The sequence below is a fragment of the Gallinula chloropus genome (assembly GCF_964237585.1).
Source record: "Gallinula chloropus genome assembly, chromosome: 1".
In the NCBI taxonomy this organism is placed as follows: domain Eukaryota; kingdom Metazoa; phylum Chordata; class Aves; order Gruiformes; family Rallidae; genus Gallinula; species Gallinula chloropus.
This window is the reverse complement of record NC_140085.1, coordinates 143,992,773-144,019,004: the sequence shown is the minus strand read 5'-3', so window position 1 is coordinate 144,019,004 and position 26,232 is coordinate 143,992,773. Positions and strand designations below refer to the sequence as shown.

Genomic DNA, 26,232 nt, shown 5'->3' with positions numbered 1-26,232 from the left:
AGGTCAGGCCCTTCATTTTGACACTTAATGAATAAAATGCCCACGTTGCAGGAAATGGGATAATGAATTGTGAAAAGACATAATCAGCAATGACTAAATAATTAAGGGAATTGAAATGTAGAGTCATGTGGGAATGTATTAATAATAACATGATTTTTCCATATGCTAAAAAATTCTGTCTGTTTTTAGAAAATCAGTCATCACACATGCTCCGTGGAAAAAAAAAATTAATGTAGACTAATAGGAACTGTAATTAGATGTTCTGCTTTTAAACAGCTGAATAAAAGATGAAATCATATAGAAAGTATATTTAGATACAAGCCAGAAAGTAAACTGATTATTATTCATAGTGCTGTTAATAGGAGCTGTAATTTATGCATCTAGTGGGAATCATGTTAGGCAATTAGGAAAGGGAGTCACACTTGACTTCCCTTTATGCATTTACATATTTATATATTTTTCTATATCTTGCCAATGTCTCCCATCTTTCCAGTTACCTTTAATCGACATAACTGCCTAGAATAACACCTCTACAGTGAAATTCTCTGTTGGAGTTCAAAAGTTGGCCTGTGCTTAGATTAAAGAAAGCCACGCAAGCTTCTCTTTGATCATATTGTCTCCCGACATTGGACTTTTGCAGGTCCCTGGTACTACATGCAGAATGGGACTTTTTAATTTCTCTCGTCACTTCACCTTCAAAGGCTCGTGGCAGAAATTATCATGGCAGTTGAACAGGATTGTACCCACTTCTGCTCCCCTCTACCTGTGTTACCCTCTCCCACCTTATTCAGGATCCCGGTTCAGTGCCTTAGTCTCTGTAGTCTGCCCTTACCCAAAACATGGAGTCCCACATTTCACCACAGTCCCCGCACTGAAATACCAATGATCCGGATTTTGGTTCTGGTTGGTGTTGCTGTGTTTGTGGAATATAAGAGCCTTAATATATGTTTAATGCTTTCAACAGTTCAATGCAAGGATGCTTTATGCTTATTTTGTGCAGTAACATGGTTATTGTTTTAATCTGAAAGTGTCCTGGTATCTAATCACGTGTTAGAGCAGACTCTCAGCCATCCCATAAAATGTGGGTCAGCTGGAGAGGGTCACATCACCAGATACGTTTGAACAGATGGGTGGGCTGAGATACAGAGAGCTGTCGTGGTTTGCTCAAGGTAAAAAAGCAAGTCAGTGGCAGAGCAAAGATTAAAATTCAAGGCATGAGATCAGCGAAGGATTAAGTGCCGTGTTCATCTGCTTCATTTCCAGACATACGGAACATGTACCTCAGATAATCTGCAGGTTTGGAAATATTCAGCACATAACTCTCATAAAGGAGAGGCAGGGAAGCTTTCTGGGGACAGGGGTGGGACCTCCAGGGACCTCAAGGAGGGGTGGGAGGGCCAGTGGGTGAGAAGGGGACATCTCCCACAGGAGCCACGCTGCTACTGGGCTGTGGGGCTGTTTCCCAGCTAACCTGTGCAGGAACAAGGCAAGGTGATAACCTGAGCCATGTGCCCATTCCTGGCAGATAAGCAAAGTCTCTTTTTTCCCTGCTCTGTGCAATGCTGGCCTGGGCAAAACTGTCCATAAGCCAGACCCCGGTTACTCCCAGCCATGTCGAAGATGACTTCCCAACAAGCCTTGTAACATGTACTGGTCCCCCCACACTTTGGATTATTATGGCCTGCTTTCCCTGCCGTGTATTTCTGCTGATGCCTCAGAGGGAAGGTGCTGGAGCCTCCCCAGGGCCCAGTGCACAGCTTCCCACTCCCTCTGTTCCCCCGCAAGCCTTCCTAGAGACAAGGACCCGGTGTCCTGGCACGGTCCTCTGGCTGCAGGGCTTGTGTTTTGGCTGTGGACCATCTTTCGTAATTGGGCTGGCGAGCGCTGCCTCTGCTCCCACTCCGGGCAGGGGCTGCTGATGCCAGCTGCTCCCCCCTGCCTGGGGTTGCAGATGGCCCCACCAGCACCCGGCAGCTCCCCCTCCCACAGCCCTCTCCTTCACCCTGTCCTGCCGAGCCATCTTTACAGTACTACTTTTAGCAGACGTTACTCAGTCACGACCCGCTTTTTGGCACACCCTGACGCCCTCCTCGCCTCCCCCATTCTGGAGCTGGGAAGCAGGAGGTACCCCATGAGCCATATTGTGCTACAAGCCACAGAAAAAAGTGGTTAAAAGCAATAAATGCATTCCCATGCAATCTCATAATGCTATTTTTTTTATCAAAGAGAGGGTGATTTTAATTTGACACACCCCCTGCCCCTGCCATAAATAACTGTGGTCCATGTGACACCCCCAGCCCCAGGCACCCTGGGCATTGCATGGGTCTGGCTCATTGCATCCGTTCTCCATCAAAGTGTGATATCTTGGGATGGATTCTGCAGGCTTAAAATAGAAACATTCCTGCTTGCTGCTGCTGATGTATCATTGGGTAATCATTAAATAAATTCAGTGTTTTACTGCATTAACAAAAACACATGATTGTTTAACAGAGTATATTACAGAAGATGGAGGCTTTAATGGTCTCTATGGATTTTTAGTTTGTAAGAGTACATTATGAAGCTGTCTTGGTAGGGTGCTGTTTTCATATGTGAAAGAAGTTACTGGCGTTATACATCATTTTTATATCTTGTTGCTAGGCAACATATCATAGTGCAGTTATTGCAAAGGTGTCTGCTTCCTCGTTAAAAATCTTCATGTTGCTCCTTAATTCTGCAAAATTAGCTCTGTTATTGATCTTATCCTGCTACCTCGGATATCTATTGATTGAGGTTTCATCCGTTAGGTTTTGGAGAAATATAACAGGTTTTATATTAACTGAATTTGGGGTTGAAACCTTAAGCATGTGCATTAGTGCTAATCTTTAGTTTCCCCCTTCATAGCAATTTGTTTTCATGCAGGGAGCCATGCGTTTCCGTTCACTTGGGATTCAAAATCAGAGAAGTAATTTGAGTGGTGGTGTGTTTAAGATACAGCCTATGACAGCTGGGCTTAAAAAAACCAGCAGCAACAAAAAGCAGGGGATACCGAGGGTGTTCTGGGAAAGATCTAAAAATTCCCTTAAAAACTCATTTCTTCCTCTTTTCAAAATAATCCACCGTTCCTGCTTCAGTGTAGTGCTGCTGTGAAATCCTACTGTATTAGTGTTACCAAATCTGGGGGCAGTTTTGCCTCAGCCTGGGTCAGGCTGTGGAAGATTTGGGGCTTTACAGAACGGAGCTGACTTCACCACCTCACTTCATCCTCGCACAGAGAAGGCAAATCTATTTCAGAAAAGTGCAGTTGGTAATAAGAGGCAGTTCCTCTCACAAGTGTCTTCCACACAACAAAATAACATTCTTAATGTTTTTTTTTTTTCCTGAGTGCCAGCATTTATTCCCTTCGTTACCACTCTTCCTGAGCTTCCTTGAGTTGGAGAGCTGTCTGCCGGGGCCATATGTGCTCCCCAGAGGCAGGGATGGCTCTGGCACGTGTCCCCCTCCCAGATGCCTCCACAGGCTCACGTGGAGCCAGGGCACGTGGAGGGGCTGCCAGCACCAGGCAAGGGGGAACCGGGGGCTTCCACAAACCTCCACGTGCAGCAAATGGCCCTTTATTATCCTCATCCCTCATGCCTTTCTTGCTAGCATATTGTAATTACTTTCATTAACCAGACTTAATGCAGTGGCAGTCGGTATAGCTACTGTTCATTTTGGGGCAAATGGTACTATTATAATATCGGGTTTTAATTAAGCTGTTTTGGATAAAAGCTGGCATGCTAAAAGCCTTTAGAAATGCTGTTCCCTGGTATGCACCCACACAGCAACAACCAGTAAATCAATGGGATTTCTCCGAACCTCTCCTCGGGAAGACATCATCTGGCGTGTGGCACCGGGGCAGTTGCTTCTAAAGGCCTGCGCTCCAGAGGAGTGGAGGAGTGAATGAAACATGAAAGAAGTTCGTTCTCTCATTTTTTAAGCTGTAGAAGAGTTAAAAATAGATATGAGACTTTGTTACGCTCCAAAGCCTACTTTCCAAAGGAAAAAAAAATTGTGAGAATAATTAATTTATAATGGGACTAATTAGTTCTGTGAAATTTTAATAGATGAAGTTGTAAATGAAAGAAAAGAAATTGCGAAGGCCAAAATGTTTAACTTCACAATCAATCAATGCATACTTTCCTAAAAATTGCCTGCAAATAATTTTGACAACATTGGAAAGCTGAGTTACCTGTTTGCTCTTGAATAGCTGGCTACACACCTGGAGCACACTGGGATATTCCTGAGGAGCAGGGTCACTCCGCTTCCACCCTACCTGCTTCCCTGTGACTTGCAAGGGAATGGATAGGGTGACCTCACACTACTCTTCCACTGCTTATAACCACACAATTTGCCTTTAACTTTTGGGCCCCTGGACCATCCAACAGCTTTAGCTCTGTTCAACATAATCAGTGAAAACCTTAACGTTGTTTTCCCACTAACAATTCCTCTTCTCTGCACCACTTGGCTGTGACATGGGAACAGTTTTGGTACATCTGAGAAGTCTGATCAGACTGTCTCCAAATATTTTTCCTTTGATTGCTTCTGTTGGAAACTGCATTTTTCTTCCTCAGGATGTTCAAGAGAAGATAATCTCTGGCTGACCCTGATAATAGTGAGTGATGAATATCCAACTTGACCAGCTTGGTCTCATTCCTTTCCACTCCATCTCTGATCTCTCTGACGAGACACTGATAAAACGGATGCAACTCACTGTAGAAGTGTTGCAAGTGTTGAGAACCTTCCTTCCATTTCAGAGAAGAAATGAGTTTGGGCAGTCAAGCCTTCATTTAGTGTCTGTTTATCCATAAAGTCAGATTTTGTTTGAGCGGTTTTGCCAGTTGATCCCTTGTTACCTCCTTTGGTCTATATAAAAACCATTGCAAAAGCGATTGCATCCTCTCATGGCCAATGAACTTAGAATCAGCTTAGCTGGATGATTGTTTCATGCATGGAAAATTTCCACTATAGGTAGCTGAGTTGGTTCAGTTAATCACTTGTTTCTCTGTGCAAAATTCTCTCTAAATCAGCATTCAGATTTAAAAAATAACTGAGTGCTACTGGACAGCAAAAGCACACCTGTGAGCACCAAAAAAGCTATTTCTCCAAAACCAGAAAAAATGGAAAATACCTCAAAACAAAACAGAAGGTGAGCCTCAAACTCACATGCCACGCTGCATCTCATACCTACACTGTACATTTCGCGGGTTTCCATCATTGTTTTCCAAATCGCCTGCAGACCCATTGGCTCTCAGTGCTTTGGAAAGGCTGTCCTTCAAGGTCAGCAGTTCAGAGGTGCCACAGGCACAGGCCTCATCTCCCAGCTACCACAGCATCTCTCCTCATGCTTTTCTGCAGGTGGTCAGCCCAGGAGGTGAAACAACAGCCTCCCTCTGAAAATCACCATCAGGCATGAAACTGCAAATGGTCCAGTCCCCACTCCAGGACTGCTCAGGTGCTGGCAGGCAACCTTAGCCTTGTGCTCTTACAGACACAAAACACACTTCCTGGGGAACAAGGGGTTTTGTTTGGGTTTTTTCCCATATTGTCAAGGAGACACATCTTTCAAGATGATGAGCATTTCTGGCTGCCACCCACTGGCATGGTCTGTAAAATGCCCTACCCCATCAACTCAGCCTTTCAGGGCTCTACAGGGTGGATGAAAAAAAATCTCTGTGACCAGGAAGAGACACTTTACCAACTTCCATTTGACAGGTACTTAATTCTTGGGTTTTTTTTTTTAATGAATGGTTTATTCCTATAAATTCTGTTTCCCCACTGACTCTCTGGTTGCCCATAATTCTTAGAAAACTCAGGTAGGCAGGATCAGGATAATTTTGTTTCTCCAATGTGATGAATCTGCCAGCCCTGTCTGTTGCCTTTCTGTGAATCTTAGTCTCTCAGAACCAGAGCCAAACTTGACACCTGGTGCCAGCCAACACCTGATAGTCTGAGGTTTTTTTGGCCAACGCTCTTCAAAACATCTTAGCGCCAAGTGCAGAACCCTCCACAAAGCTGAATGTAAGAAGTGCAGGGACTGGATTGCTTCCCAGCAGCTCTCTGATCAGCTCAGTCAGTATACATCTATCAGCTTTATTGTTGGAGCCTAACAGCAGGGTCCCACCAGCTCATGTCATAATGATTCTGGTCTTGCCACTTTCATTTCAGTCCGAGTTGCCTGAGGGGTGGGGGGTAAAGAAGAAGGAACACTGAGCCGATCTGCAGCTTCAATCATGGGGCGTTTGCTGGCATCCGTTTTCCTATACTGTCAAGGCTTTTCTAGGCCCTAGGTGGTCCTGCCCCAACTGACTTCTTGTCTCTTGGTTAGGGTGCAGACGTAGATGATGCCTTTGTTCAGATCACTTGTTAAATGTGCTATGATACTTCTAAGAAAATAAAAATAGAAAATATGTGAAGTAGCAGCTGAGCTGCCATAATACTGTTAGAAAATCTTAGTGCAATTAAGACTATTTTGCTAGTCAAAATTAAGCCATTGTTTCATTGTATTGCTTCCTCTGTCTGCATCCCTCTTGAGTTTCATACCATGTATTTGGACTGACGGTGCACTGGGACTGGAACTGCTCTTTCCATGTGTGTAGAGGGGTGCTTTTCTGAGCAGGTCCAGACCAGGAGTTTAGACCATAACTAGGCCTTTACACCTCCTGTTCACAATTATCATGTAGTTTCATATCCCAGAGTGAGACTACTTGCAGAGACCTTGTGTTCCTAGCTGGGAAGGACCCTTTATGCTGGCATTTCAACATGACTTGCAACAGCCTGAAAGAAGCCTTTCCTAGAGAACAGTGGAGACATCCAGGGCCTGTTGGCTTGCCCACTCCCTACCTCATCCTTTGAAGGACAAAGCTCAGACTCATCATAAATTGTTTCCTAAGCTCAGAAGATTCTGAGAGGCCCCAAATTTTAGCTCCCCTTGGCAAAAATTATATACCTTCACTTCTCATGAGGCATTTCTCCCCACAGCGTCTCCCCAGTTTACCAAACCATTCCAGCTTCAGAATGGATTTCCTTGCAGGCTCTTACTATGTACTCTGAAGGTACAGAAGTGAATATTTAAAACTTGCATATCCGGAGGGAAAAACTATAATCATTTCACCATCCTATAGCAATCATTCTTCTGGAAGCTTTCAATAAAGACAAGACACAGGGTAAGTTCAAAACTGGGAGTGCCGTGTCTAGATTATATCACAATCTGCAGATAGTTTTAGAGACTTCTGCAGATCTCACATCGATCTCCAAGTCCATCATTTTAGCCTTGTACTTGTTTTCTTCCCCAGAATCTCAGTTCACTCAAAACAAAATAAGACGGTGAGATGTCACTTCACATGTATATGGTTGTCACATTCGCACAATCTCTCAAAATTGCTCATGTGTCCAGTTTGAAATGGTGAGAAGACAATTTATTCCTATGTAGACTGGTCTGAGTAAATTTTGCCCTGTATTCCTATTTCCCATGGCTTACTGAAGAGTATTCTCCAGACAGAGCCCATTCTTCTCCGTTTGCCAACGTACTCAGACCTGCCTCTTAAATGCTTTGTTTACTCATTTACTTCTCCAAGTCCACAATTCCACTTGGCATATCAGAGGCCAGCACTGCTAAAGTAGTTGCTGTTCTTTGGGTAAGATTTCTCCTCCCACACCTGGATTTAAAATACAGTTTGTTCGTTACCAAGAATAGGGTCTCTGTCAACTGGCACTTGGAGGAGACGAACAGCTTTCTCGACACTAACTATGGTTTGTCCCAAAGAGCTTTCCAGACAGACTCCACGACCCACTCCCCTCCCTGCTGACTTGGAGCCTAGTGCTCTGACATACCTTACTGATATTTACCAAATGGTAAATGGCCTCCCCGTGACAACCTCACTGCTGGCACTCCTGGAAGGGTCTGGTTGGGGATGGTGCCCTTGCAGCTGCATCTGGTGCTGCTGCTGTAGAGAAAACCAGTGCCTTCTGCACCAGAAACTTGCCCTGGGAGCAATATCTATGTGGACAGCCACTCCTCAAGAACCACAGTTAGTGTCGGGTAAGTTACCTTTTTTTCCTCCTCATTCTGTAATTAGACATCCCAATTATGTAGTTTAATCTAATTAAAGTAATGATGCAATTATACAATAATTGATACATAATCGGCATGCAAAAACCTGTGTAAGTATTATTTAACCAACAGAGCAAATTCTAGATGAACCTTTTCAGTCTCTTAAAAGTATATCATTTTAGAAGCCAGCTTGAGGAAAGGATTTTGCCTACTCAAGCATTTTAAAATCCTTACTGCCATGAGTAAAGTTATTTTTTTTTCCCTATTTATGGGCATTCAGTTTCCATTGACTTCAACAGGAGCTGACTCTGAGCACCCATAGACAGAAGTGAAGCTTAAAGTCTCTGAAAGACTCACCAAAAGTATCTCATCCAAAGATGGCAAAAAGTGCTACAAAGCCCTTTCAGGATTGCCTAGTACTGATTTGCCTGCTGTTAGAGATGATGAAAATATAACAAATCTCATTGTTGATTGCAAGTGAAGACAGCTCTTTGGTACCTGTACTGCTACTTTCTCAACAGACCTCACCACATAAGGCCCTTTAAAAAAAAAAAATTACTTCCTCGCTATCCAGAATAACTGAAATATGCATTTCACATATGCACCACACTCTACAGACGTATAAACTTAAGCCTTAGCTCTGGATCCACCCAAGGTCCCATGCACCAAAGTCATGTGAATGTATAGGTGGATGCAGGAGTCCTAGCTCGAATGGCACAAACAGGAGCCTAGTTTCTGTATTGGCTTATTTTCCTGAAATAGATAAACTGAGAAGCGTGTGTTTCGTCGTATGAGGATGTTAGCTGTATCTGTAACAGCCAAAGACCCGTGTTCTGAAATGACATCAGAGACCTGGGGGCTTGTCTGATAAGAAATGGGATTTCTTCTCATCCATGGTTAATATTTCCTTTAACCTACTCCCCATCGCCTTACTGTTGTGCAGTGAACTGTATACCCTATATGGCTTTTTCCCATTAGTGTTGTGGCCGAGCGTCAGTGATATTTTACCCTTGTTTTGGAAAGCACCGTGGAATCAAACACATCCACATTTCTATAACCAGCATGTCTGGATGCATGAGAAAATGCAAATGGCCTGTCCATTTCTTTGTCTCTGTTGCATAACTCATGCTTTAAACTAGGTACATTATCTTGCAAGATATTAGATAGCAGTTTGTTCAAAATACCCCAGTAGCGGTGTCGGTAGAACTATTCAGAAGCAGGGAAATTTCAGAGGAAAATGTGAATGTTCCCTGATAAGCAGTCACTTGGGCTTTTTTTGTTGGGTTTTTTTTGCATGATTTGCTACTAAGGATCTAGTTTTAAGTGTTATTGCCCATGTGTGTGGAAGTATAATTTTGATTTGATCCATATTCTCTTTAATGCCAAAATTGTTGAAAAAAACCCCCTTTTTTAATTTGGTTTCAAATTCAAATATGATGGTTTTACTGTTATCTTTTAATTGTCAGTATTCATATTGCTACTGAAAGTGTTTGCATAATCCTTTTCATGATAGACACTGAAAATATGTAAAAAAAAAAAGCTTACAACTGAACAGTTGCTCATTCGTGATGATATAAATTCAGTTCTACGTGTGGAAGTCACTGAGAGCCTGCACATATGGCCCGCAGTTTCCAAGGCCAGGAAGAACTCACAGGTGCGTAGGTGACCCTCAAGTCACTGCTAAGGGTCACGCAGAGAGCATCTTTGTCTTCCAACATCGTTCTTCCACCCACTTGATGGTTTTGAACTGAAAGTGAGGGGTCAGACTCAGCTGGGCAACGTATGAAGAAAGTTGCTGGTGACGGACTAAGCCCTTGTTCATTTGACCCAAAGGGCACAATTTCTTCAGAGACAGAAAAAAAAAGCCATTCCAATGCCTTTCTTGAGTGAAATTATCTAGATGGGCTAGAGGACATCCATAGCTCCATTCAGTAACAGACATCTGGTGACTGAAAGAAAGCAAGGTAAATGCAGCTAAAATCTATGGGAAAATGCAGCAGGCACACTACTACACACACAAAAAAAACCCCTATGAAAACCAACGCAACCTATTTCTATTCCATGAAAAAAACCAGCATACAACCCTAACATCCAGTTATTTCACGGCTCTGCTTACATTTGTTGTTAGCAGAAGTCTGTAATGTAGCTCACGGGCAATACCATAGTACTAATTTTCCACCAGCCTTCGTCTTCACTGTTTTAGCAGTGAACACCCATATTTGATGCAAGAACTTGAGCTGAATTTGCCAACAGTTTGGTAATTCTGACAGGCCAGGGGCTGCTGTCTTTGGTCAAGATACAATAACAATCAAAGTACAGCTGATCTCATATTGCTGAGAATGATTTAAAGGAAAATCTTTGAAAGAAGTATAACTGCCTGAATTACTACTCTTTTATATGTTTTTAAATGAGAATGTAAAGGCCAAGGGCATTTTTTCCTATTTAATACTATTAAATCCATCATTAAATCTCTCACTGAACAGTGGGTGAATTTAATGGTGCCCTCAAGTGCCGATGCTGATGCTTGACTGTGTTAATATTGTTGTATATACAGATACAATAAATAACACTTAGCTAAGGTAGTATTAGCAACCTTATTGGGTATATCAATACAAATAGCTGTACTAATGAGATTAAGCAGCAGAAACCAACGGCGATGTGAATCTAGGCACTGGGGCTAAAATATGGATAGGGATTCAACACATTGAACCTATCAATAAAACCAAACAGACTCTACTAAAAGCTTTACTGCTAGTTGGCATTAAAGGATTAATTTGAAAGTACAGATTTTATCTTTTCCCATCTCACTTTATAACATGCTCTGTCTTAAAACATCAGTCTGTCTTGCACACAGGTATTATGAGCATTTCTATTTGCTGAACAATCAGCAAAGCACCTGGCAGGCCACTCTGCTTTGCCTTGCTGTAACCAGAGTTCCCATTGGTTGGCGTAATTCAGCACTGGTGATGGACCAGGGTTGTGCCACTGGTATTTTTTATGTCTGGTATTCTGAACACAAGAGTTGCATTAGTTGAGTCACCTCTAGATCATTGTTTCTCCTCTCAATATACACAGCCTGGGTGCAGTTGCCTTGCCCATGCAGAGTATTTTGAGCTGCCTGGCATAACTCCAGGATCCCATTTCTCACACAAAAAGCATGAAATGTTCATGATTACAGTACGCTTTTACCATTGTAGTAATCTCCAACTGTCTCTGCTTCATTTTGAGGGTGTTCCTTATTTATGCTTTTATTGCTGGTAAAGAAAAAAGCTCTATGTTGTGATCTTCCTTTTGATGGGGTCCTACATATACTAAAGCTTTGAAAGACATACCCACTGCATTGTTTTACTAAGAAACTTTTGTAAAGTAAAAAAAGAACTAACCCAAGGGACTACATTTCTTAAATCAGCAGGGGTGCAATCCTTCCCTGGGTTGGAAAATCATTGGTTTAAGTGAGAATTGATTGATGCCCATCCACAAGAAGAGCCGGAAAGAAGACCTGGAGAACTATAGGCCTGTCAGTCTGACATCAGGGCCTGGGAAGATTATGGAGCAAACTATCCTGAGTGTCATTATGAGGCACATGTGGGAAAAGCAAGCGATCAGGCATGGTCAGCACGGTTTAATGAACAGCAGGTCCTGATTGCCCAACCTGATCTCCTTCCCTGATAAGATGACCTACTTAGTGGTTGAGGGCAAAGCTGTGGATGTTGTCTATTTGGACTTTAGCAAAAAGTCTTTGACACTGTTTCCCACAGCGTTCTCCTAGAGAAACTGGCTGCTCTTGGCTTGGACGGGTGTACTCTTCACTGCTTAAAAAACTGACTGGATGGCCAGACTCACAGAGTGGTGGTGAATGGAGCTAAATCCAGTTGGTGGCCAGTCAGCAGTGGTGTTCCTCAGGGCTCTGTGCTGGGACCGGTTCTCTTTAACATCTTTATTAATGACCTGGACGAGGGGATCGAGTGCTCCCTCAGTAAGTTCACAGATGACACTAAGTTAGGCAGGAGTGTTGATGTGCTTGAGGGTAGGAAGGACCCTACAGAGGGATCTGGGTAGGCTGGATCGATGGGCCAAGGCCAATGGCATGAGGTTCAACAAAGCCAAATGCCAGGTCTTGCATACGGGTCATAATAACCCCAAGCTACAGGCTTGGGGGAGAGTGGCTGTAAAGCTGCCTGGCAGAGAAGGACCTGGGGTGTTGATTGACAGCCAGCTGAACACAGCCATCAGTGTGCACAGGTGGCCAAGAAGGCCAACGACATCCTGGCCTGTATTAAGAGCAGTGTGGTGAGTAGGACCAGGGGAGTGATTGTCGCCTTGTGCTCAGCACTGGTGAGGCCCCACCTGGAGTACTGCATTCAGTTTTGGGCCCCTCACTACAGAACAGACATTGAGGTGCTGGAGTGTGTCCAGAGAAGGGTAACGAGACTGGTGAGGGGACTGGAGAATAAATGTTATGAGGAGCGGCTGAGGGAACTGAGGTTGTTTAGTCAGGAGAAGAGGACGTTGAGGGGAGATCCAATTGCTGTCTACAACTACCTGAAAGGAGGTTGTGGAGAGGTGGGAACTGACCTTTTCTCTATAGTGACAAGTGACAGCACAAGAGGAAATGGCATTAAGTTACACCAGGGGAGGTTTAGATTGGATATTAGCAAAAACTTCTTCCCAGAGAAGGTTGTTGGGCATTGGAACGGGTTGCCCAGGGAAATGGTGGATTGTCCATCCCTGGAGGTATTAAAAGACAGCTAGATGTGGTGCTGAGGGACATGCTTTAGTGGTGGATGGCAGTTTAGGGTGATGGTTGGACCTGGTAATATAAAGGGTCCCTTCCAACTAAGACAATTCTATTGATTCTATGATACAATTCTATATGTAGACGTTATGTGGACCTTCTTACTACAGTGAATTGAAGTTTGATGGTTCTCAGGATAAGAATTCAAAAGAAATGAACATTTATTTCCACAATCTTTCATGACTTTTAATATTTTAAATTTCCAATGCTAGTGCAGCTAGTTTTGATGCTCAAAAAAATAGGTAATATAATTACAAAATGGTAATGGTATGTCCTGTTTCTTTTTTCTTTATGTGTTACTTTAATCTTACCACATGGTTTCTATGAGGTTAAAAAAGAAAGAAAATATGTACATCCTCATTTTTTAAATGACAGCAAAAGAATGTTAATTTTGCTGTAAAGTGGATAAGTAAATCATGTGTAGTTAAGAGCTCAAAAATAAACAAGCAGTTGTAACCATCTAGCTTCCTTGCCTGTCTCTGTCATGCTGCAGCCTATAATTTCATAATCACCTACTGTTTGCTGGCAAACATCTTGAGAAATGTTTTAGAGTTGTAAAAACTTTTGTTAGCATCATTTTTCATAACAATCTAGCTGTAAAACCAAGCTGTCTTTGTACTGAGAGTCTGGCACATCAGCAGAGAATACCTAGAAACTGTGAGGCAGCATGAAACATTAGTCCATGAAGACTTTCTGTGCATATGGGTGTTTCATCAGTTCAAGTTTAATTGTTTCATAACCAGTCTACTTACAAACAGTTTCAAAGATCTATTTCTTTTTCTTCCCATTCATTTACTTTGGTGTTAATAAATTTAGATAAATCTAAATGTATTTACTTTTAGTTAAAGTGGTTTAAACCCGTTGCTTTTTAAAATATATGCAAATTTCTTATGCAGACAACACCTGCAATAATGAATAAGATGCTGGTGTTACTCTCTTTCTTAATGAAGTAAGTAGCATAATGGATGAAGCCAGAACATGTGTTTTAGGAGCAGAGTTAAGGCCTCAGTTTATATCTTAGCACCTTCTACTGTTTTTTCTGAGTGGAGCCACAGAATGGCATTGTCACCATTCGTGCCAGGACAGGGATTTTCTTCAGGGATTTTCTGACTCAAGATTCTTTCAACCTTAATTCCAGCTTTATGTGTCTTACCTCGTAATAATAGTACGGTACTTACAGAGATTACAAGGGTGCTGGGATGCTTAATTCAAGTTTGCAGACTATCTCGCCAATGAAAGCCAGTGTGTACAATAAGCACTAAATGTTATTGTTTCAGGGCTTAAGGCAGACAGAGCTTGAGACAATGATAGCTTTGAAGAACCCACTTAATATAAACTCCAGATAAGTGTGAACTGCACAGCTAAAGAATGGTCTCCTTCACTGCTCTGTGGGCTTATTTGCAGCTAGAGAAAAGCACAATCTAAAGTCAGTTTTAGCAAGAAATGCCAGATTGCCTGGAGACAACCGGGGCAAGCAAAGGGGCTCTCCCTACCTCCAACAGCTTCCAAAAGGCCATCACATGTGTTGCTGGCAGAAGTGGCAAGTGTGGTTTTGTTCTCCTGGCAGTGGCCCCTAAGAAAATGATGGTGAGCAGCAGCAACCCTGGGCGATCTCCCTGTCTGCACATACCACCCTCGCAAAGGCTCCCAGAATTTGCTCATCCTCTGACTGCCCCATCAACATACATCCTCCTAAACACATAAAACAACCTGGAGATTAATGTAAAATATAGACTCTTTGTTCCTGCTGATTTGTTGCTTTGAATCTGCAAAACACACAAAAATTGTTATAACAGGAGTCCAGTGTACCCACTTTTACTGTGATGGAAAGGTCCCTGATTATCTGCTTTTGCCTCAATAAACCGCTCAAAGGCCGGTATGTAGCAGTAGGACCTGGGTCTTATCCCTTTCCAGATTTTATTTTTACCTCTGGTCTCAAAAATGAAACCTCCATCCTTCTTGTGTCCAGTTTACATTAGCTAGAGTTCACAGCATGCATGGAGGTCTCAGAAGTACTTCAAGGACTTTAGATGGAGAGTGCAGCCAATGGAACTTCTCTACTAACTTCTTCAGCTATTCTGAGGAGTCTTACAGTACATATTTTCTACCTCTTTTTCTATTCCATATGCTTTTGACACACATTTAGGGCAAAATCGTTGAAGTGTCAACACTGGAAGATGTCAAAAAGAAAAGGAAATCGCTTCACCCATCTAAAATACTGTCAGTCAATCTTGTCCACAAAAGTTTCTGTCAATTCAAAGATCACTAAATTCAGCAGTTCAAGGTGTAATAGTAGTTTTGAGAAGGATCAACTACATGCTTTATCCTTGGTAGAGGATAAAATATCCTTGGTAGAGAGCCTTTACCATAATGCTGTACGAGACTTGTTTGTGAATTATTTTTTTACTGCAGATTAAGTCCCAAAGTGACTATTCTGGTCTTCTGAATATCTGCACAGTTGTGCTGACATTTTTACCACTGTAAAACTCAACAGAACCTGCTACTCCTGGTAACTTCTGAACAAAATCATAGCCTAAGTGTGCATGCTGCCCTGTACATGCTATAAGATAGTGTTTATCCCAGAGAGATTATAACCTCCGTATACATACAGGAATTGCACTACATGTGAGGAAAAGGAAGTGCTATTAACTCACTTTTCCAAGGACAGTAGGATCAGAGGGCTGGATTATCAGAGTATTGGAACACTTGCCCTGTGAGGACATTCTGAGAGGGTTGGGGATGTTCCACCCAGAGAAGAGAAGACTCCAGGAAGACCTTATTGCAGTCTGTCAGTACCTGCAGGGACCTGCGGGAAAGCTGGAAAGGGGCTGTTTTCAAGGTCGTGTAAGGATACAACAAGGGATAAGGGTTTAAACTGGAAAAGGGTAGATCTAGATTATATAGAAAGAAAAAAAATTACGATGAGGTTGGTGAGGCCATGGCACAGGTTGCCCAGAGAAGCTGTGGCTGCCCCCTCCCTGGCAGTGTTTAAGGCCAGGTTGGATGGAGCTTTGGGCAGCCTGGACTAGTGAAGGATCTCCCTGCCATGATCTTTAAGGTCCCTTCCAACACAAACTATTCTATGACTCTGATCTGTCCAGCCTTTTACATAGCAGAGAGCCTTGGAACAGACCCACCAGCCTCAGGCTCAAACACCAAGACCCAGTCTGCCATCTCACTGGATTTTTGTCTGGTGTGGGTGGCTGATTCTCTGGTGACATCTGGGGATTTTACCCAGGGAGCCTTGGAAGAAGAATGAGGATGTTTACACCTGACCCCCCACTTCTGGTAGGGGCTTATTCCCCAGGCCATGGAGTGAGAGGTTGGTAGCACAGAGACTGTCTTTCCTCTGTGCTTGCAGGAGGAGGGCATGCATGTTACTGCAGATTTCAGGAGGCAAAGAGCCACCCTGGGTAGTGACTGTGACTAAAGGGACCTGCTGGAATAATATTCTGCACACCCCAGTCCCAACTTCAGAGATCAAGGCTGAGCACCTGGTGGGGAGCACTTAATCTCTTCCCTGCTGTCCAATTGCTCTTCCAGGCTGAGACAGAATCCGAATGTGACATTTTAGTAGAAAAAGATGATAGGCTGCTAACCTTCTCACTACCCATAACATTAAAACTGCATTGTCTATATATTTAAGGAAAACATTTTAGATGATCACAGATGACCTTTCTAGAACAGCAATGTCTTCTTATTATGATGGTATTGAAAGGTCATACAGAATATATATGTTTCCAAGAAACACAGGAAGGGTGGGGAAGCGGGCCTTATGAGTGTGTGACTCTCATCCTGATATGTAGATGGCCCAGATACAGAAATGTAGTGATGGTAATGGTCTCAGATTTGGAGATAGAGATGTAACCTTAGAAATGGTCTAAGAAAAATTATCAGGGCAGCCTAGCTGAGATAATAACACTGCCAGGAAGTAGTCTCCCAATTCTCCGTCAACCTGTACGTGTGATTGTAGCAACTAAAGAGGCTCAGAACAGATCCAAATCTCTGTGCCAAGTGCCATACAGACATGTAAGGAATAAAGATTTGCTCCAAGGGGCACAAGGCCAGACTCAATCCCTCCAACTGGAGACCATGTAGGACTGAGTACAGCAACCTGGACTCCATCTCTGGACAATATAGAAAGTTACTTCCAAAGGTTGATCCACATCTTAGGTCCACTAGTGTCCCCTATTCTGGAGTCTATCTTTCTGCTGACAAGAGTGTTGGGCAGCTGCCTTTACCATGTTGATCCTTCAGTTAAAGCCCCAAAATTAATTGTGATGCATCTAGACCTTACAAAATCAAAAGTGGCAGGGGATAACTATGGGCAATAGATTACTGATACATAAGGAAAGAGCAAACTTCTGTTTCTATCTTTTCTAAAACACCATGGAATATCCCCTTCTCTTAAACACTGCCTTTGTGGTCATTAGTTAGTATTCACACATGAATAGAAATAGTTCACATGTTTTCATGACTTATAAAGCTTGTATTGAGTGTCATAAATGCTAATGATTTTGATGTTCTCAAAAAAGAAGCTCCAGAATAAAGAACAAGAATCCCACTTAGGTGCATTTTAGGACTGAGTCTGGGTAATAGAGTATTTTATCACCCAGTCAGACTAGCGTTCATAACAAGTCAGATAACTGCAACCACACTGCCCTGTTTTGAGCCATTATCTTCTATTTGGTTGAAGCGTATAATTCAGAAAAGCACCCTTTCTTGATCTTAAGATTTTAAGACATGGAGATGGGCACTTCTGTAGCAGTGAACCACCAGCTCTTGAGAAATCATTCTTTCTTTCCTAACTTCAATTTGCCTTTATGTCCCTCTATCCATTGGCTCATGATATAAGAAGTTAGTGGGTTTCATCTTTTTGTATTACCATGAGCTGACAACATTTTCCACTGAGACCTATTTTGAAATTTGGTATACATGGATTCCTATTAAGCATGAACTGCTTGGGTTTTTTCAGTCATCTCTTCTGAATCCCATTGAAGATGTTGGGTAGAGGTTCTACCTTTTACCTTGGGTCATTTAACAGTTGGCTGCAAATAAGTTTTCTAAAAGTCATGTTAGAGGATTTTTTTCCCCTATGAAAACGCTTATGCAGATCAAGCATAGTAGCTCTTATTCCAACAGGGCTAATCTGTCCAAGTATCTCTGATCTTTTTTGTTCCTTTTTCACCTTCTCAGGATTTTCAGCATTTCTGCAGAAATGGGGTGACACAAACAGGATATTCCAGCTTTCACCTCATCAGTCTTACTGTACCCCTTATTTTACCATTTTCAAATGTGCAGTGATGGAGCAAGCTCTTTGGGCAAGAGCATGAGCTGCTGGGAGATTATTTTCAGCTGCTTGACTTCTGGTGACCTCTAACTCCTTTCCAGGTCCAGTGTCCTAGTGTGCCGATTATATATGGTATTCTTTATTTGTGGACATGAGCTTGTCTGTGTTCAACTCTGTACACCTCTGTACACCTCTTAGCTGAACTGGTCTCCATTGGCTTCAGCCATCACTTTGTGCCACTGTGCTACTTCTAGAATACGAATCATCAAGATTTAACATCTTTCTGTCAATTCAGATCTAGGAGGCTCATGATGCAACCTTGAGAACAGATGGTTGAATTCACATACACTGAAGCACGCAGTGCTACACTGATTTCTTAATCTCATTCAGAATAAATGACTTGTATATGAACAGATTCCCCAACTTGTCAGAGCATCATAAACAAAATTGTTCACTAATTGCAGTCAGCCACATCCATGCAAGGTTGTCCAGGAAGGATTTACAGGCTGCTTTGCCTTGCAGAACCTCTCTATGCTACAGCAAGAGGAAAAAGAAGAGTCCCTGCCTTGATGCCCAGCTCCACAGTCTGAGGTCCCAGACTGGTGCAATTTTCACCTGTGAATTGTGTACTTTTCATGTAATACCATTAAGAAAACACAAGTGCAAAACCTATTGGAGCTGTGCTTTATAGATCCAGATTTGACAGCCATTTAACTTTTAATACTTTAATTCTGACTTTTTTCTTTCTGTGGCCTTTTCTTACCCTCTCTCTATCATCTTTTCACGCTGACCAAAAAGTTTGTTGTAGTAGAGCAGAACAGAGACTTGCTTTCTTCCTCTTGTGGTTGGCAGCCTTTGCAGGAACATTAGCTGAAAGGCCTTCTGGTAGCACCTTAAACCTTAACCCAGAGCACAAGATGCCTACTTCATGTACTGTCTGTCTGTACCTTGTGCTTACAGGCACTACTGTGTTACCTATAGGTTTGTGAAGCTTAAAATACTCAATCAGTTGGTTGAACAAGCTGAGCTAAAATTATCAATTTGTACCCACTGGTCAATCTCCACTGTAGATGCACAAAAGACATCTTAGTACAATCCCTCAGGTTCCCAGGAATGAAATGAGTGTTTATGGTGCCCCCAGTCTTCTTAAACTTGCTTCAGGAGTATGAAAGACTGTGACTAAGAACAAATTAGGCCAAAATGATGACCTGCTATTTCCCCTTCTGTACAGGGGGTGAACCAGGACCACTGATGCACATATCAGAAAGCTTCCAGCCTCCCACAAAATAAGAAACTTGAAAAATTTGTCTAGTTTCAAAAAAATCGTGGGGTTGGTTTTCCCCCACAAATCTTGCTTCAGTAACCTTCTTAGATTTACCAATTTGTTTTTGCCTGGAATAAAGGGGTGTTTATATTAGAACATTACATGCATTTGTGGCAAAGATATTTTAGTGTAGCTAAATATTTGCCATGATGGTATTTTTGTCTTCTCCAAACCACAGATTTTTTTCCTTGGCAAATGTGTCTGGCTTTAAGCTCTGAGCATTTTTTGTATGGTACTTTGTCCATATTAATGCAATCATCCATCAAAAAACAAGGTAAGACCCTGACCAGGGTCCTGGTCTTTATTTCCAAGAGCCTTTGTTTTAACCTCTTGAAATGCTTCCAAAGCAATGCTGAGGCCGCTACCATTGCTTTGTTAGCGGAGTGTGGAATTAACGTGCTTGTTACATCTCTGAAAATGTCGAGTATGTGCACTTTTTCATTATTATCTGAAATCATGCAGAGATCTGGACCTTGAAGTATCCTAGGTCTTTTCCTTTCCTCTTTTCTCCTCCCCCCACTCCCAAGAGGCAGCTATTCATCTTCATTAGCCACTTCTGTTAGCTTGCTGCCAACTGAGACTGGAAAACTAGCTGCATCAGTCTCGCATGGCAATTCAGGAATTAGAATCCACAGTCCTTGGGTGCAGGAGGTTAATGCACTAATAAAGATTGTACCTTGATTAACCACATCATCTCAGCTTGCCCAGGCAAAGCTGGGTTTCAGACAGTTTGTCATATCATATGGCCTAATGCATTAATCTAAAAACATAGCTTCTTAGCTAAAAACAGATACTCATCTTTGTGACTAAAGGACAAATTTTGTCCTTTTTTTTTTTCCCAGTCCAGTAAGGAATATTTAAAAGTTTAAAGGAAACCCTCTAAATTCTGTTCTGCGATATACCTATAAAGGGACACACTCTTCCTTTCCTGTTGGTCAGAGATAAATCTTCTTGCCTTAAATTCTGATATGAGAGAGCATGGCGTGGGTCATACCCTAATTAACACTTGCTCTTAGAATCAAACCACATTTCTCTTGGGTATCCATAGCTTCTTCTGGATTTAAAGGCTCATTTAGTCCCCCAGAAATGAATAAAGATTCGCTAGAGTCTTTGTTATAGAATTATAATCATACAATGAAGGACCTAAATAAGTCAGTTTGATAAGTAGGCAGCTGTAGCCTTCTTTTACATTTACCTGTCCTAGATTGCTGAACCTTGACTAAATGTTGCAGGTTATTTGCAGGATGGTTCCACTAAAGCAGAGATAATGTATTCCAAACAGAAACTTATTGCACTAGCATTTGTGATTTGCCGTAGAGTGAATTGATCCACAGATCACGTTGCAAATGTTCATGATTTGGAATGGTTTAGTTCTGTAGATACCAAACATCTGGAGATTTAATGCTGAACACATTCTTTAATGCTGCAGTCTGCAAAATCTCTGACCTTCTCCCTTTCCAAGGGCCTAATTTCTCTCTTTTTTTTTTCTTTCCTTTCCCCCCAGCCCACAAGCACATGCACACTTGCACACAAAGTCCTGTTTCTATCAAGCAATTTCAGCTGATGCCTGTTTGTTCAGGTCTGAAGAACCAAGCATAGTGCAAATGACACAGTCACAAGCTACACAATTACCTTTATTTCTTTGCTTAGAACAAAAAAATAAATTCCTTGACAAGCACTCTCCCCTGGATTTCCATATATCTTTGGATGTCATACCAATGAAGCCTATTGAAAGGAATTCGTATTACAGAAAGCAACAGGGCATTTGAAGGGTCTTGGGACTGGAGCCAAAGGGGAAATGTGGTAGAATGTGTTTTGCAGCAGATTGCCGTGAAAAGAGTGATTCCTTGAAATCTTTTTTAGGAGAAGTAGGAGAGATAGAAGAACTGCTAATTGAGGTTCAGCGCTGAACTGGCACCCGGCTTGGCATAAATTGTGTCCTTACGGGTATTTCGGTTTCATGACAGAGAGCCTGCAGTCATTCCCTTATTTCATCCTTCAGTTAGAGGGTGGGTGAAACAACATTGGTCACTTATCTCAAGTTTAGAAATCATTTTGGGTCAATATTAACTAGAGATTAAAATGTGCCCAAATAAGTGGGCATGGAAAGGAAGTCAAACAGGAAACAACAGAAGCTGGAAGATGGTGAGATATTCTGTTGGATGGTGGTGATTCCAAGTAACATGTTACCGAAAGGACAACAACAAAATAAAAGATGTTCAAATGGAATGAGGAAAATTAACAAGTGCTCAAAGGAAACTGCAGGGTTTATGAGGACAAAGGAAAAAAGTTAAGTATACATAGTTTGGATAAGTGATGCTCTAAAGGAACAAGGGGAAATAGCTTCGTCTTTCTATTTTACAGGTGTGCATTTGAGATTTGGGTTAGAAAAGTTGCAGCAATAAGAGATACTAGAGGACTCAATTCTAAAAAAAGAAAATTTGCTTTTCACATCACAGGAATCTTATCATAGTGAAATGCTGTCAGCTCCAACATAGTCTCCAAAAGTTTCCATGTCAGACTCTTTGCTTTGGATGTTTGACACTAAAATCATAGCCATGTTGTCAGCTAGTGCCAGTGTAGCTTCACTGAACTGAAAGTGATCTTTGCCAACTGACAGCAGTTAAAGAGATCCTCCTGTATTAAAAAAACAAAATAAAACCAAAAAACTATTTTATGAAGACAGGAGAGCAACCGAATTAGAGGTTCTCAAACTGTGTGCTGTGATCACTTGCTAAAGGGGCTTGGAAAACTCTGCATTAGCTTTGTGTTGCCTTGACTTCCAGCTGAATAAATATATCTAAAGCTTCCCTAAAATCTGAATTTTAGCGTAGGTAACTACAAAGAGTAGTTACCCTCTGTGGTCCCCGTGAGCTAACCAGCAGAGTATTTGCAAAGGAAAATTATGCCTCACCGATCTCTCATAATTTCTGCGACATGTCAGTAGAGCAGGGGATGAAGTTGAGCCAGCTAAAATAATTTTCAAAATGTGTTTGACAGGGTCCTTTATGAGACACTACAAACATTTCTTAAATCATCATCTGTGGAGAGACAAAATATTATGAATCAAAAATTGGCTAGGTGAGCTCAAGCAACGAGGAGGATTAAATAGTCAATTTTCTTAATGGCCCGATGATAAGTTCTGGCTTTGGCAGCAAACAAGCAGCAAGATAATACATGTGGCTAGACTTTAAAACTAGATGATAGTGGTCTCTCTACTTTTTTATTAATTACAATTTTTCTGAATCAGTTCAACCATTCCTGGTTTCATGTGCCACCCAGCAAGATCGATGGCGCTAGATAAATAGCATTGCCTTAAGTCTGGAGTGAATACTATTATTTACCTCTGCATGGTACTTTTCCTGAAAAATTACCTACAAGCTAGGATTAAAAGCCCCAAACAAAACACTGCCAAGCAGTCATTAATCCACAAGAAATGTCTCGTTACTTAATTGTTGCTGCGGAAACTGAATTTGGAGCAAGGAGACGCAATACTATAGATTTCTTTATTTGAAGGTTTTCACTTCAGTAAGAAAAAAAAGTCAAGTTGGCACATTGACTAAGATTAACTAGGCTTGGACCTTTATAGCTTGTAAAACTGGACATTAATGTATAACTGCAGAAAAGTGATTTACTACAGGTGGAGACGAGTGGAGTTGTAGAGTTGCAGAGTTACAGTATACATGTGAACGAGACATGCCATCACCACGACCACAAAGATGTCAATGTGGAAAAGCATTGCTGCAACTCTCACAAGGAGAAGGGTTTTTTAAAAAAAAGAAGAGGGGTCTTCAGAGCTGCTCCTCAGTCTTGTTCTTCTGGCTGCAGGAGGAGGAGGGCAGTCATTGTCATCTCAAACAAGCTGTTTGCATAGGACAAGGACGGTTGGACTTGATCTTAAAAGTCTTTTCCAGCTTTGTGATTCTCTGTGATATTGTCCTGCAGTTAGCCACATATGCTTAACCACATGGATTTTTAAGCAGTCTAGTTGAGGGTCCCTTCTTTGATCCAGAAAACTCTCTTCCCCCAATTCTGGAGCCCAAATGTCTTCTCAGCACTTCCTTTAATTACCAAGGTTCAGGAATTTTGGAGAAAAATCCATATTGGTTTTGAATTAGACCATTCTCTTGTAGTGGCTGGAACACTTTCTGGTGCCAGGTGTTTCAGACTTATTTTTTGTTTGATTCATGCTAAAAAAAAAAAATTGAAAGTCCCTTCTTTCTTCTCTTCCTAATTTCCGAATTTTGTGTCTGTCAGTACATTGAAATTTTCATCAGTCCATTTGAAATATTGTTTTCAATCCAGTGGGTGCCTTATGCCAATATCACCAGTCCCAAGCTGCAAAGACAGGGAAGTTAGCTGAGCAGAAAAGAGAAGCTGTGCATGAAAGTTTATTTTAATAATAAAAGTTGAGTCCTTTCTAGTTAGTTAGATAGTTGCCATTTGTGCTTACATTTCCAAACACTTCACACCACGTACTATAAAAAGATCTTGATATAGTCATATGTCACCACCAGTGCTTTTAATCTGTCTCAGATATCTTCGGATAGAGTATGAAATCACGAGATTTGGCACAGAAGAACATATACTGGATTTGTTTCTGTTTGACCTTGCAAAGTGTTGACACTTGCTGGAGACCTAAATCCTTTCTCCTGATTTTTGAGATTCTGTTCTTGGCAGCCAGAAGGAGACTGTGCACATGGTTTAGTGTTTCTCTTTTCAAAAAATATTTTGGGACATTTAAATCTTAGCACTCCTCAGTGGTGGCAACCGATAGTTTGGGGTATTTTTCATGTTAGTTTGCTGATTATTATTTTTTTTCTTAATTTGATTTCATTTTATAGTTGTCTGGTAGTGATAAATACACCATATGATCACAACTCAGAGTATTATTCCCGTAAATTCAGCTATTCATGATAATGGCAATTATTAACCCTGGCAAATATCAGTGGTCTTACTAAATCTTCATGTCAGAAAGGGTTACATCAAATTTAAATTATGTAGAAAGCTTTATTATATACCACAACTCAAAGCAAAAAGGGAGAAGAGAAGCTAGCTGGGAAAAAAAAAGACCATTAAGGCCATTTTTCATTGAAGTGTGGATGAGAAATAATCTTGTGGAAAAGAAGAAATGAAAGATTTTGACATGTCAAAAAAAAAGGTCACCCTTATTTTTAATCAGCCCTCTGGTCCTTTCGCTGGATGAAGGCATCATTGTCAGAGTCAGGCAGGCAAGGTGGGAGGAAGAGCTCTTCTGCTGTAACAGATTGGTTTCTGCATGGCATATAGCAGACTCTCAGAAGATGTTTCCCTGAAGGTGACAGGGGGGGTCAGCCACTGTATAACCTGGAGGAACTTCTTCTTGGGCAAATGGAAATCAGAAGTACTCGGTAGCATATTTCACAAGTAGGATAACTTTAGGTCAGAGCCACCATATGCTCCCAGTCTGGCTGCCCCGATTCTTCATTTGACAGAGATAAGCTGTAAAGCATTGCACTTCAGAAGACGGGAAGAAGATAAAAAACCCAGTTTGTTCCTATGCATATTTTTGGGCTCAGCACCTCAACCTGTAGTGAAAAATGCTTTTGTGTTTTTGGGAAAGGGTTTTACCAGTGGAAACACCTTTAGTCTTTTTGCTCAACATCTCATTTTCTAGAAAGTACGTAAATGGTCCTGGAAGGGAAAAACAGAGGAAAGCAGGTGGGGCAAGGATACTTTTTTAGATCACAGCCTTAGGGTTAAACATCCACATTGCCAATCTCCTTTTTTGTCAATATATTGTCAGAAACCTTTACTGTTGGAATATTTCTCAATACATAATAACTTAATCCTTTGAAAACAATAGCACACGTGTCAGATGCTTACAGCAAACAGGAATCTGGTTGCCTGTGGGTTTTGTTGTCTGAGTTTAAAGAACTTACTGTATATTAAAAATTACTATACACTGCTATTGCTGGCACTTATCAGATAAGGAAGTCATAAAATGAACAATCTGCCTCAAAGAACTGAAAAGCAAAGCAATTCTGATACTGAAACTGCAAACCAGATGATGCTCTGATTAGAGACTGGCACGTAGATTACACAAGTCTAATAAATCATGTAACTTTTTAGCCTCAAATAAAATAAAAGAATGCAGTTTTTATTGGGAAATAAACTGTTTATCAAGAATGCTTTAAAGGTGACATTTATTACTAATAAACTATGTTGAAAGGGCTGATCCTTTCATTGGCAGAACAGCCGTAGACTTTCCTCTGTGTAAAAAATGCCCCAGCTCAGTCCCTGCCGGGTCAGGAAGCACTTCCATCAGCACTAAACAAGGATGGGCAAGAGACTCACCTGCACCTCTTTTCAAACAGGACCATTTCCTTTTCTCTTTAAAAAGGAATGAGTTATGGAAATACATTTCCAGTATTATTTTGGGACTGATCATGGATGTCAGCAAGACTCTTTGGAATATCACTGAGAAACAATTCCCCGGTCAGCTAATGGTATCAAAACCCAGCAAAGCATCTGTCAGGAAACCTCCTGATAGTGTCAGCGAGCCCCCTCCAAAGGTGGGATGATATTTGCTCTTCAGCTCTTGAAGCTTATGGGCCAACTCTGCAGGGCTGTTATGCTCCACATTAAGTCTCGTATTAGTTCTGTTAAGTTGCTGTGTACAAAATATTATGGTCGTTGGTCCTGAACATGTAAAAAAACATGTTCGTACTTTAAGAGCCTCCACTGGAGAGGAATATGACATCTCCCTCTTAACA

The 26,232-nt window shown here is 41.6% G+C and overlaps 1 protein-coding gene across 1 annotated transcript in view; it reads left to right on the top strand.

The window, feature by feature from the left end:
- AFF3 (ALF transcription elongation factor 3) overlaps positions 1 to 26,232 on the top strand; it is a gene marked incomplete at both ends in the record, with an annotated part of 332,199 nt that overhangs the window by 166,572 nt on the left and 139,395 nt on the right. The window lies entirely within an intron of this gene.